The sequence below is a fragment of the Bos indicus x Bos taurus genome, chromosome 2 (genome assembly GCF_003369695.1).
Source record: "Bos indicus x Bos taurus breed Angus x Brahman F1 hybrid chromosome 2, Bos_hybrid_MaternalHap_v2.0, whole genome shotgun sequence".
In the NCBI taxonomy this organism is placed as follows: Eukaryota; Metazoa; Chordata; class Mammalia; order Artiodactyla; family Bovidae; genus Bos; species Bos indicus x Bos taurus.
In genome coordinates this window covers 121,806,501-121,819,355 of record NC_040077.1, presented here as the reverse complement: position 1 = coordinate 121,819,355, position 12,855 = coordinate 121,806,501, and positions in this window count along the sequence as shown.

The following is a 12,855-nucleotide window of genomic DNA, read 5'->3' as shown; positions in this document are numbered from 1 at the left end:
CCCGATACGACTTAGCGACTAAACAACAGCAATCACGAGCTAGGTTTAACACCGTTTTCTCTGCTACTCTGCCAATGACTGAACAAATGAAGATAAAACATGACTGCCCAGAACTCTAAAGCGCTCTGCTCCTGGTTTTCTAAAATCTATAAACAAACATTCTTTCTGAGTAATTAAAAAAACAAAGCAAACAAAACTGTCCTCTGTCTACCGTGGGCTTGAAGCCTCAGTTAGCTCTTCCTGGCAGCCTACCCTGCCCCCTCTTGACCCTGGAGTGAGGCAGTATAAGGAACCTGCACCATTACAAGAGCGCCCCCTGGAGGTCATACCCTGGAATATGCAGCAACGTGCATTGACCAGAACCTTGAGATGCTTTTGGCCTTCCTTTCAATCTGTTAGTGATCCCTGCCCGTTGTTCCAGAAACATATATGTGAACCACAGGCGCCTGATGGAGAGAGCGCTGGCATTGTAGTCAGACACGCCTGGAGGGGATCCAGGCTCCACCACATCCTGGCAGTGTGGTCAGAGCTTCAGTTTTCTCATCTGTGAAGTGAGGGTGCTCTTAGTATTCCCCTTGCAGGATTGTTGAGAGGATTAAGTGAGATAATGCAAATTCTCGTTCAAGGTCAGTTCACGCCCACCTGCTTCTGGCTGGGCCTGATCCTGAGTCTGATCACCCTTGCCCCCACGGTCTGGGTATCCTCAGCGAATATGTACAGCATCTAGCCACATAGTTAATGGACCGTGTGGGTGCCTCAGACCTGGCTTTGGCCTTAAGAAACACCCAGGTTTGGAGCTTGAATGGACCAGGTGTGAATACAGCCAACTCAGAAACAGAGCAAATGCCACTGCATGTTCCCTGGGCAGGCTAACACTTGAAAAACAACATTTGAGGAGTTTTGAGCTCAAAAAAAGAATGCATCCTGCAGGGAAGGAAGATGATAGAGAGAGTCACTTCAGAATGATGGGTCACATTCCTGCAGGAAGGGAAGGGAGAGAAGACCCCAGAAGCCAAAGTCACTCATGTTCTGTGCCCTTTTAAAGCTTCTCCTGATAAAACAAGACAGTCTCTGAGCTCCAGCTTCTGCAGAGGGTCCTCCCCACCCGCCAGAATCAGCCTTATCAATCTTGCTGCAGCCTCCCCAGCTCATCCAAGACCAGAGGAATCCCCAGAACCCTTGGGCTACAGAGATTTCTCCTACAAACATCTCAGGTGGAGGGAATGAATCTGCGGATGTCACCCAAGGAAGGTAGCAGGTTCAGACAGCCTTTGGATAGTGTGTCTCCTCCCAGAGACTGAAATTCTGAGTGGAAACATCTATCCTTACCTCCCCAGTGGTGTCTGGAAGTACAAATGTGAGTGGGCTTTAGGGTAAAAATAAAGTTTTACTCAGATGCAAGAGATTTTGATGTGTTCTGTGTTTTGCCCTTCAGGCATTTTACTGTGTGATTGTGGATATCCATCCATCTATCCATCCATCCATCTATCCATCCATCCACCCATCTAGCCACCCATCTACCCATCTATCCATCCATCCACCCATCTATCCATCTATCCATCCACCCATCCATTCATTCATCTATCCATCCACCCACCCATCTATCCATCCATCCATCCACCTATCTATTCATCCATCCACCCTTCCATCCATTCATTTATCCATCTACCTATCTATCCATTCATCTATCCATCCATCCATCCACCCATCCATCCATTCATCTATCTATTTACCCATCTATCCATCCATCCATCCACCCATCTCTCCATCCATCCACCCATCCTTCCATCCACCCATCTATCCATTCATCTATCCATCCATCCATTCACCCATCTATCCACCCATCCATCCACCTATCTATTCATCCTTCCACCCATCCATCCACCCATCTATCCATCCACCTATCCACCCATCTATCCATCTACCTATCTGTCCATCCATCTACCCATCCATCCATCCATCCATCCATCCATCTATCTATCCACCCTTCCACCAATCCATCTATCCATCCATCCATTCACCCATTGATCTATCTACTCATTCATCCATCCATAAGATAAAATGCAAGAGCCTAGACTGTTCCTGGCACTGTTCTAGGTACAAGTGACACATGATGAACAAGATGGACAAGAGTCTAAGCTCATAGAACTAACTTTCTAGTTGGAAAAAGAGCATAAACAAAGTCCTAAATCTAATAAAATGAAGTGGAAGCAATAAGGGCTGTGAAGAAAAATAAAGCAAGCAAGGGGCCAATGAGCGATTGAAGATAGTGCTGTTTTAGATAGTGGGGTCTCGGGAGGCCTCTCTGAGGACATAGCAGGTGAGCAGAGATCTGAAGGGAGCTTGTGCTTACCTGAGTCAGAGAGTTCCAGGCACTGGAAACAGCAAGTCCAAGGCCAGGGACGGACAGTGTTCCCTCACAGGCAAGAAGCCCGTGTGGGTGAGCACAGTGAGTGAGGGGAGGTGTTGGCAGTTGAGGCAGGAGGAGGACTGGGGGCTGATCTCAAGCTTCAGGTGAGTCAGGGATCTGACTTTGCTCTGAGGCGGAGAAGGTGGGGAAGGGGCTGGGGAGGCCCTGGCAGGTTTGGGCAGGTGAATAGTGTGACAGGATGCAGAGAGAAGTTGAGGGGCGCCTACCAGTCCTGGGAAGTGACAGTGGTCACAGTACAGGTGGTAAGCTGCACCAGGTTCAGCGTGGACTGCAAAGGTCAAGAGGGGAGAACTTTCTGAAGGGGTCAGAGGTGGGGTAAGAGGCAAAGAGAGGCGTCCAGGACAACTCCAGGGCTTTGGGCTGTGGCTGCGGTACACAGATGGGGATGCAGGGAGGGAGGAGAAGCAGATTCAGTCATTCAGTCATGTCCGATTCTTTGCGACCCCATGAATCGCAGCACGCCAGGCCTCCCTGTCCATCACCAACTCCTGGAGTTCACTCAGACTCACGTCCATTGAGTCAGTGATGCCATCCAGCCATCTCATCCTCTGTCATCCCCTTCTCCTCCTGCCCCCAATCCCTCCCAGCATCAGAGTCCTTTCCAATGAGTCAACCCTTCGCATGAGGTGGCCAAAGTACTGGAGTTTCAGCTTTAGCATCATTCCTTCCAAAGTAATCCCAGGGCTGATCTTCAGAATGGACTGGTTAGAGCTCCTTGCAGTAAAAGGGACTCTCAAGAGTCTTCTCCAACACCACAGTTCAAAAGCATCAATTCTTCAGCGCTCAGCCTTCTTCACAGTCCAACTCTCACATCCATACATGACCACAGGAAAAACCATAGCCTTGACTAGACGGACCTTTGTTGGCAAAGTAATGTCTCTGCTTTTCAATATGCTATCTAGGTTGGTCATAACTTTCCTTCCAAGGAGTAAGCGTCTTTTAATTTCACAGCTGCAGTCACCATCTGTAGTGATTTTGGAGCCCCAAAAAATAAACTCTGACACTGTTTCCACTGTTTCCCCATCTATTTCCCATGAAGTGATGGGATCAGATGCCATGATCTTCGTTTTCTGAATGTTGAGCTTTAAGCCAACTTTTTCACTCTCCTCTTTCACTTTCATCAAGAGGGTTTTTAGTTCCTCTTCACTTTCTGCCATAAGGGTGGTGTCATCTGCATATCTGAGGTTATTGATATTTCTCCCAGCAATCTTGATTCCAGCTTGTGTTTCTTCCAGTCCAGCATTTCTCATGATGTACTCTGCATAGAAGTTAAATAAGCAGGGTGACAATATACAGCCTTGACGAACTCCTTTTTCTATTTGGACCCAGTCTGTTGTTCCATGTCCAGTTCTAACTGTTGCTTCCTGACCTGCATACAGATTTCTCAAGAGGCAGGTCAGGTGGTCTGGTATTCCCATCTCTTTCAGAATTTTCCACAGTTTATTGTGATCCACACAGTCAAAGGCTTTGGCATAGTCAATAAGGCAGAAATACAAGTTTTTCTGGAACTCTCTTGCTTTTTTGATGATCCAGCGGATGTTGGCAATTTGATCTCTGGTTCCTCTGCCTTTTCTAAAACCAGCTTGAACATTTGGAAGTTCACGGTTCACGTATTGCTGAAGCCTGGCTTGGAGAATTTTGAGCATTACTTTACTAGCGTGTGAGATGAGTGCAATTGTGCAGTAGTTTGAGCATTCTTTGGCATTGCCTTTCTTTGAGAAGCGGGTTAGGAGGGATTAAAATGGAGAGTTCCCTTTTGGAAAAGTAACGTATGAGAAGCCGATTCAACTCCCAGATATAAGCATCAGGTTTCAGGGCAGAGGTCGGGAGGGCAGATATGACTGTCCATGGGGTGTGGTCCACACTGGTTGGACTTTCCACCCCTAGGGCTTGCCAGCTCAGCCAGGAAGTAAATATGCAGAGAGATGACACAAGTCCTGGGAACTGAGAGGAGAAACGTTCCCGGATGGCAGCCCTCAGCTCTGTGCCCAGGACTCCCCAGAGTGGGTGAGGTGAGGGCTGAGAACGACATCGGAGAGACGGAGGGCATCGCTGATCTTCACCAGCGGATTTTAATGCCTAGGAAGGTTGGTGGAAGTGGGGTCCAGAGAGGATGGGGTGTGGGCACCTCTTCCAGGAATTTAGTTGTGCTGTAAGAGGAGCAGGAAATGGGAGGGTTGCTGGAAGAGGTGCCTGTAGGTCAAGGAAGGTTTAAGATGAGAGATATTACAGCTTCTTTGTAGGCTCACAGGGATGACTGACAGAAGGCAAGATAATTAAGACGCAGAAAGAGAGGCGACAGTGGCAAAGCAACATCCTTGGGTGGATGGGAGGGATTAGTGTCCTGTGCTCTGGGGCAGGGTGGGGGAACTGAGGCGGGGTGCGCCTAGATGGGAACTCCTTCAGTGCCTCCACAGGGACAGGCAGGTCACTGGGAGAACATGGAACTCTACTGGTGGTTTCTTTCTTAGCGGAATAAGAAGCAAGAACATGGTGGGAGCAAGGAAGCAGGAGAGGGTCCTGGTGTTCTCAGGAGAGGGGCGGAGTGGAAAAGGAATAAAAGTGTGGAAGGATGAATGGATCTATGAAATGGGTGGCAGTGCCAGTGCAGGTGCCCACTCGAGGTTTGTGGGGGTCCATGTAGAGGCCCGCTGTGCAGTGTGTTTTGTCTTCAGCACATGGGCACCTGCTCTGTGGGTGCAGAATGAGTGGGGGTCATTGGGAAGGAAGAGAGCTAGGCAGGTGGAGACAGCTTAGAGAATGAGGTGCTCCTGGTGGGGGCAGGGGGGTCTCTGCAGGTCCAGGCTCCACCTGCAGTCTTCAAAGCCTTTTCCTGAGCCCACATGCTGCCTTCCACAGCCTTTACCTGCTGGAGACTCATAATGACCCAGTGAGCAAATAATACCCCCTCTTTAGAGAAGTGAACCCTGGGGCCACCTAGCTGGTAAATGACAGAACTGGGATTTGACCTCAAAAGCGGTTCAGTGTTTTTCCTTTAGGGCCACAGGGATGAGCACACTATGTTTAAGAAAGTCTTGCTTCTCAAATATATATATACATATACATATATGCTTCTCAAAGATACACACATACGTATATATACGTATTATATATATGTATTATATATATAACAAGCTTGGCTGTTGGGAGATTAAATTTCAGGTGTTCTGAGCGCCGAGTGGCCCAGGCTTTGTTGTGGTTCAGCCATAGTGATTTGCTTCCACCCACTGGCCACAGTCAGTGTTGCATCTGACCAGAAACCTACAAGGCGTTTGCTCAGCTAAGGATTCGGTTTATGGGAATAACAATGCCTTTTAGAGGAGTTCCCTTCCCTCTTTGACAAACGAGGAGAGAGAAGTCCGAAGAGGTGGCTTTAAAAAGCTGTCTGAACCTGCCTGCTCCATGGAGTCAATAAGTATTCACTGAACACCTCCTCTGTGCCAGGCACTGTTTTAGATTCTGGGAATTGAGCAGACATCATTGCTCTTGTAGACCTGACATCCATGGAGGGTGGAGGTGAGGAAGGGGGAGGACAGGAACCAACCAAATAAATAAACCAATGCTAGACTCTGGAGGATGGTGAGAAGGAATTAAAGGACAGTGACTGGAGAGGGTGGTGGGAGGTGACGTTTGAAGAGAGACCTGATGACTGGGGTGGTTTGGGAAAGATGCTGCAGGAAGAAGGAACAGCTCTACAAAGGCTCGGAGGCTGTGAAAGGTGTGGGCGGTCCAGAACAGGCGGAGCCCACCAACGCCCCAGCCCACAGCTATCTGTGTAGAAAGTCTAGAGGTCATAGCAGGACTTTCTAGCAGGGAGGTGCATGCCATTGACCTTCTCTCAGCCAGTTCACAGCCTTGATCAACACCCATCCAACTCACACAGCTGTCCCCTCCCTCCTGGAAACTCTCTCCTCTCTTGGGTTGTATGATACTAATCGCTGGTGGTAGGAAAAGCTATGAATATTCTCCTGTGGAAATCAAAGCTTAGCAAACATACAGAAGTTTCTGGTTTGAAGGAACCCACTGACATGTCAGACTTCCCTGACTTCCCTGACTTCCCTGGTGGCTCAAAGGGTAAAGCATCTGCCTCCAATGCGGGAAACCTGGGTTCAATCTCTGAGTTGAGAAGATCTCCTGGAGAAGGAAATGGCCACCCACTCCAATATTCTTGCCTGGAAAATCCCATGGATGGAGGAGCCTGGTAGGCTACAGTCCATGGGGTTGCAAAGAGTCGGACATGACTGAACGACTTCACGTTCACTGACATGTTAAAAGTTAGAGCAGAGAATATTGACACTCAGAGTCAAAGGTCAAGATCAACATTTCTGGGATCTGGAACAGGAGCACGTGGGAGAGAATTGGAGATGTCATCAGTTTCGCGAGTAGCTTTTGCCATGTTATAAATATGTGTTTGTGGACCTGTCTGCTGCTAATCTGTGAGCCATTCTTGCAAATAAAATGAATATTTATGTTTTTATATATATTATATGAGTAAGCTTTATTCAAATCCTATGATTAGTGTTCCAAGAAATAATAAGTTTTGGAAGCAAAGTGAAGTGAAAGTCATTCAGTCGTGTCCGACTCTTTGCGACCCCATGGACTATAAAGTCCATGGAATTCTCCAGGCCAGAGTACTGGAGTGGGTAGCCTATCTCTTCTCCAGCAGATCTTCCCAACCCAGGAATCAAACTGGGGTCTCCTGAATTGCAAGCTGATTCTTTACCTACTGAGCTATCTGGGAACAAGTCCCTAATTTGATAATTTCGCCATGTTACTCTGCTGCTAAGTCGCTTCAGTCGTGTCCGACTCTGTGCGACCCCATAGATGGAAGCCCACCAGGCTCCCCCGTCCCCGGGATTCTCAAGGCAAGAACACTGGAATGGGTTGCCATTTCTTCTCCAATGCATGAGAGTGAAAAGTGAAAGTGAAGTTGCTCAGTCGTGTCCGACTCTTAGCGACCCCATGGACTGTAGCCCACCAGGCTCCTCCATCCATAGGATTTTCCAGGCAAGAGTACTGGAGTGGGGTGCCATTACATGTTACTCTAATACTACCCAGTTATGGGGTTACAAAGAGTCGGACATGAATGACTGACTGAACTGAACTGAACCCAATTATGTCAGCTGGTATTTTCCAGTGTTTGAATATTTGCTCTAGGCTATAGTTCTTTGTAAAGCAAAATAGTGCATCCTTAAAAAGAGGAAAGTTATAGGAAGCAACATGTACCTAATACCCAACATGAGGCAAGACACTCAGTTCAACCAACATCAGTGCAAATGAAATCAGTTCTTCCATACCAGAAATATTTATCATAAAAACAAAGATCAAGGGCAATTAATATTGCATTTAAAATTTTCAAGACTCTTCTATTTTTTTGTCTTTTATTTATTTTTACTTATTTATTTAAGTATAGAGTATTTACAATGTTCTGGTGTACAGCAAAGTGATTCAGTTGTACATATATATATTATTTTTCATTATATTATATTGAATACAGTTCCCTGTGCTATGCAGTAGGACCTTATTGTTTATCTATTTATAATTTTTTAAAATTAATTTACTTACTTTATTGGGGGCTAATTATAATACTGTGATGGTTTTTGCCATAAATCAACATGAACATTTGTGATATCACTCAATTTTTAAAATGACCTTTATTTGGCATTTATGTTGGGTTAATGTTTCCCCCTTTTTAATGTTTTTTTAAGTGATCAAGTGTCTATATGTGGTAGAGGTCATTGTTACATGTTTTTGAATATAGTAGTCTCCCTTATCCAAGGCGGTGATAGGTTAGAAGACCCCCAGTGGATGCCTGAAACTACAGAGCGTACTGTGGTTTTCCATATACATACATACCTACGCTAAAGTTTATTTTATAAAATAAGTGCAATAGATTAACACCAACTAAATAAAACAATTATAATTACATACTGTAATGAAAGTTATGTGAATGTGGTCTCTCTCTTTCTCAAAACATCTTATTGCTCAAATTTAATGCCTTTTCCATCTTAACTTTCCTTGCACCATGGCAGTAACTTTTGCACTTGGAGGCAAGACAGCAATACTAGCATGAATTTCTTTTTCCTTCCTCACCATTTCATGAAGAGAAAATTTGTTCTTACTATAGATCTTAGCAGCCTCCACATTTTTTCTATAAGTTTAGAACTTAAAGGAAGCACTTGATGGCTTCTGTTTGGTATATCTGAATTGCCAGCATCACTACTCTTGGGCTTTGTGGCCCTTATTAAATAAAATAAAGGTTATCTGAACACAAACACCCAGATACCAAGACCGTCAGTCTGGTAACTGATGGCTACTGAATGACTCACAGGCAGATTATGCTGACAGCGGGATGATTCATGTCTCTGTTGGGATGGAGTTGGATGGCTAGAGATTTCATCACACTTCTCAGACTGGCACTCAATTTAAAACATAAAACATTGGACTTCCCTGATGGCCCAGTGCTTAAGAGTCTATGCTGCCAATACAGGGGACATGGGTTTGATCCTGGCCAGGGAACTAAGGTCTTACATGCCATGTGGTGAAGCCAAAAATTAATGAAATACATAAATGCATGTAATAGTTTAGAAACTTATGAACTGTTTCTGATATTTCCCATTTAATATTTTTGGACCATGGTTGACTACGGGTAACTGAGACTGTGGAAAGCAAAACCGTAGATAAGGGAGGAGGGGGATTACTATATACCATCCTGTCATACACTGCCTCATAATAATAATAAACCATGCATCTGCAATCATGATTTTTTAAACAGAAAACCTCTGAATTTTTACTTTTGGCTGCTATGCCGGGCTTGTGGGAATCTTAGTTCTTTGGCCAGGGGTTGAACCCAAACCCTCAGCCCTCAGCAGTGAAGGCACAATGTCCTAACCACTGCACTGCCAGGGATTTTCCTGAAATGTTTAGTATAACAATCTCTCAAGAAAATTTTCACTATTTTTTATTACGGTCAATCATTATTCTTCCAAAACACATGAAGTGTTGAGGAAAATACAGAACAATGTATGACTCCTGGAATTCCTGAGAATTACCTGGGATTCTAGAAAAAGTCAGTTTCATTCCAATCCCAAAGAAGGACAGTGTCAAAGAATAGTCAAACTACCACACAACTGCAATCATTCCATGCTAGCAAAGTAATACTCAAAATTCTCCAAGCCAGATTTCAGCAGTACAAGAACCGAGAACTTCCAGATGTTCAAGCTGGATTCAGAAAAGGCAAAGGAACCAGGAACCAAATTGTCAACATCTGTTAAATCATAGAAATAGCAAGAGAATTCCAGAAAAAATGTCTACTTCTGCTTCACTGACTACTCTAAAGCCTTTGACTGTGGATCACAACAAGCTGTGGAAAATTCTTAAAGAGATGGGAATACCAGATCACCTTAGATACCACACCTTCTGAGAGATCTGTATGCAGGTCAAGAAGAAACAGAACCAGACATGGAACAACAAAATAGTTCAAAATTGGGAACCATATACATCAAGGCTGTATATTGTCGCCCTGCTTATTTAACTTATATGCAGAGTACATCATGTGAAATGCCAGGCTGGATGAATTACAAGCTGGAATCAAGACTGCCAGGAGAACTATCAACAGCCTCAGATATGCAGATGATACCATCCTCATAGCAGAAAGCAAAGAGGAACCTCTTGATGAGCCTCTTGATGAAAGTGATAGAGGAGAATGAAAAAGCTGGCTTAAAACTCAACATTCAAAAAACTAAGATAATAGCATCTGATCCTATCACTTCATGGCAAATAGATGGGGAAAAAATGGAAACAGTGGCAGATTTAATTTTCTTGGGCTCCCAAATCACTGCAGATGGTGACTGCAGCCATGAAGTTAGAAGACGTTTGCTCCTTGGAAGAAAAGCTATGACAAAGCTAGACAGCAGAGATTAAAAAGCAGAGACATCACTTTGCCAACAAAGGTCCGTATAGTCAAAGCTATGGTTTTTCCAGTAGTCATGTATGTGAGAGTTGGACCATAAAGAAAGCTGAGTGCCAAAGAATTGATGCTTTTGAACTGTGGTGCTGGAGAAGACTCTTGAGAGACTCTTGGGCAGCAAGGAGATCCAACCAGTCAATCCTAAAGAAGATCAGTCCTGAATATCCATTGGAAGATGTTGAAGCTGAAACTCCAATGCTTTGGCCACCTAATGTGAAGAGCTGGTTCATTGGAAAAGATCCTGATGCTGGGAAAGATTGAAGATGGAGGAGAAGGGGAGAACAGAGGATGAGATGGTTGGATGGCATCACCAACTCGGTGGACATGAATTTGAGCAAGCTCTGGGAGTTGGTGATGGACAGGGAGGCCTGGTGTGCTGCAGTTCATGGGGTCTCAAAGAGTGGGACACGACTGAGTGACTGAACTGAAGAATTTGGAAATGCTTTTTGAAGTTCTGCCTCTGTAACATTTCTCAACTCTACATCCAGTCCCATCTCCAAAGGCCATTGCTCTGATTGCCAGAACTTTGCCATCACTTCTGACCTTGTGAGTCAGACTCCAGACTCCTCCAGCCCATACTCCATGTGGCGGAGGGATCTTTCTAAAGCAAAAACTCAGCCTGTTCTGCTGTGAAATCTGTCCCTGGCTCCCCAGTTCCTTCACCAATGTTCCTTAAAATGCATCTTGGAATGATGGTTACGTAAAAACATCTGAAGCTTTCTAATAGGTGGTGGTTTAGGAAGCTTCATTCAGAGATGCAGAATCTCTGGGAGCTGAAGCCTAAAAACCTGCACCCACATCTCTGAATGATTTTCTTAAACCTTTTTTTTAATGGCAAAATACAACACGAATACAAAAAAACCACATAAAACAAATGTACAGATTAATGAACCATAATTAGGCAAACTCCTGTATGACCACCACACCTGTCTGAAGGCAAAATTTTGCCCCCCCACCCCAGAACTCTCCACACATCTCCTCCTTATCACTTCCCATCTCCACCCCCAGCAGCCTTTCACTTTGCCTGGTTTTTATTTTAATGTGTCATTAGTTTTTTTAATCCTTGGTTCTCTTTCCATCTTTTTTCTTCTTGCGATTTATTTACTAATGAAACCAGATTATTTGTCTTATAGAGTTTCCCGCTATCATTGCTAATTATATCTCCATGGTGGAGGTAGCACATTCCTCTTTTCTTGGAATTTCCTGTTAATTGGTCATTGGATCCAGAAACTAATCAGATTTGCATTTCTATTTCTGACAAGCCTGCTTTTACAGGTGATGTGTGTTCATCATCAGGGGCTCATGACTATGTTTCTCTCATCTTGTACATTTCCCACCCTAGATCTGAAATCAGCCCCGATATCTTGGGTAACTATTAATAGCTGGGATTTTCTAAGAAGCTATTAAGCAGTCTTCTGAAGTGGTGAACTTACTTATACTCTCCTCAGCAATGTATGAAAGTCCTAGTTGCTCTGAATCCTCAGCAGGATTTAGTATGTTGATCTTATTTTAGCTCTTCAAGTGGTGTAAAATGTTGTTTCATTGTGGTTTCAATTTGGAGTTTCCTAACAATCAGTGATGTTGAACACATTTTCATGTGCTCTTTGGCCATTGGTATATCTTCTTTCATGAAATGTGTTCTGCATATATATCCTATGTCTCAACTGAATCAAACTGGTGAACAACATTGAATCATCTGTACCATTGCTGATTTTTTTTTTTTTTTTTTGATTGAGCTTCTGAAAAAAGTATTTTGAAATCTCCAGCTGTGGTTGTATGTTTGTCTAGTTCTCTTTTAGTCTCAACAATTTTTATGTGTTTTTCTAACTAATTAATTTGGCTGCACCAGGTCTTAGATACAGCATTTGGGATCTCTGATCTTCGTTGCGGCATGCAGAATCTTCTAGTTGCAGCCTGGGGGATCTAGTTCCCTGACCAGGGATAGAATCCAGGCCCCCTGCATTCGGAGCTCAGAGTCTTAGCCACTGGACTACCAGGGAAGTCTCTGCTTTATATAGTTTTAACCTGTGTTATTTGGTACATACAAATTTAGAATTGTTATATCTTCCTATTGAATTGGACTTTTAAAAATAATTTTCTTTATTTATCTATTTACTTATGGCTGTGCTGGGTCTTTGCTGCTGCTCATGCAGGCTTTCTTCTAGCTGCAGCTAGTGGGGGCTACTCCTTAGCTGCAGTGCACAGGCTTCTCATTGCAGTGGCTTTTGTTGCGGAGCACAGGCTCTAGGAAGTGTGGGCTTCAGCAGCTGCAGCACATGAACTCAGTAGCTGCAGCTCCAGAGCACAGGCTGAATAGCTGTGGTGTATTGGCAGGCGAATTCTTTACCACTGAACCACCAGGGAAGCCTCTAATTGGACTTTTATTGTTATAAAACATCTGTCTTTATCTCTAGTAATACCTTTTGTCTTAAGCTTATTTTACCTGGTATTAATA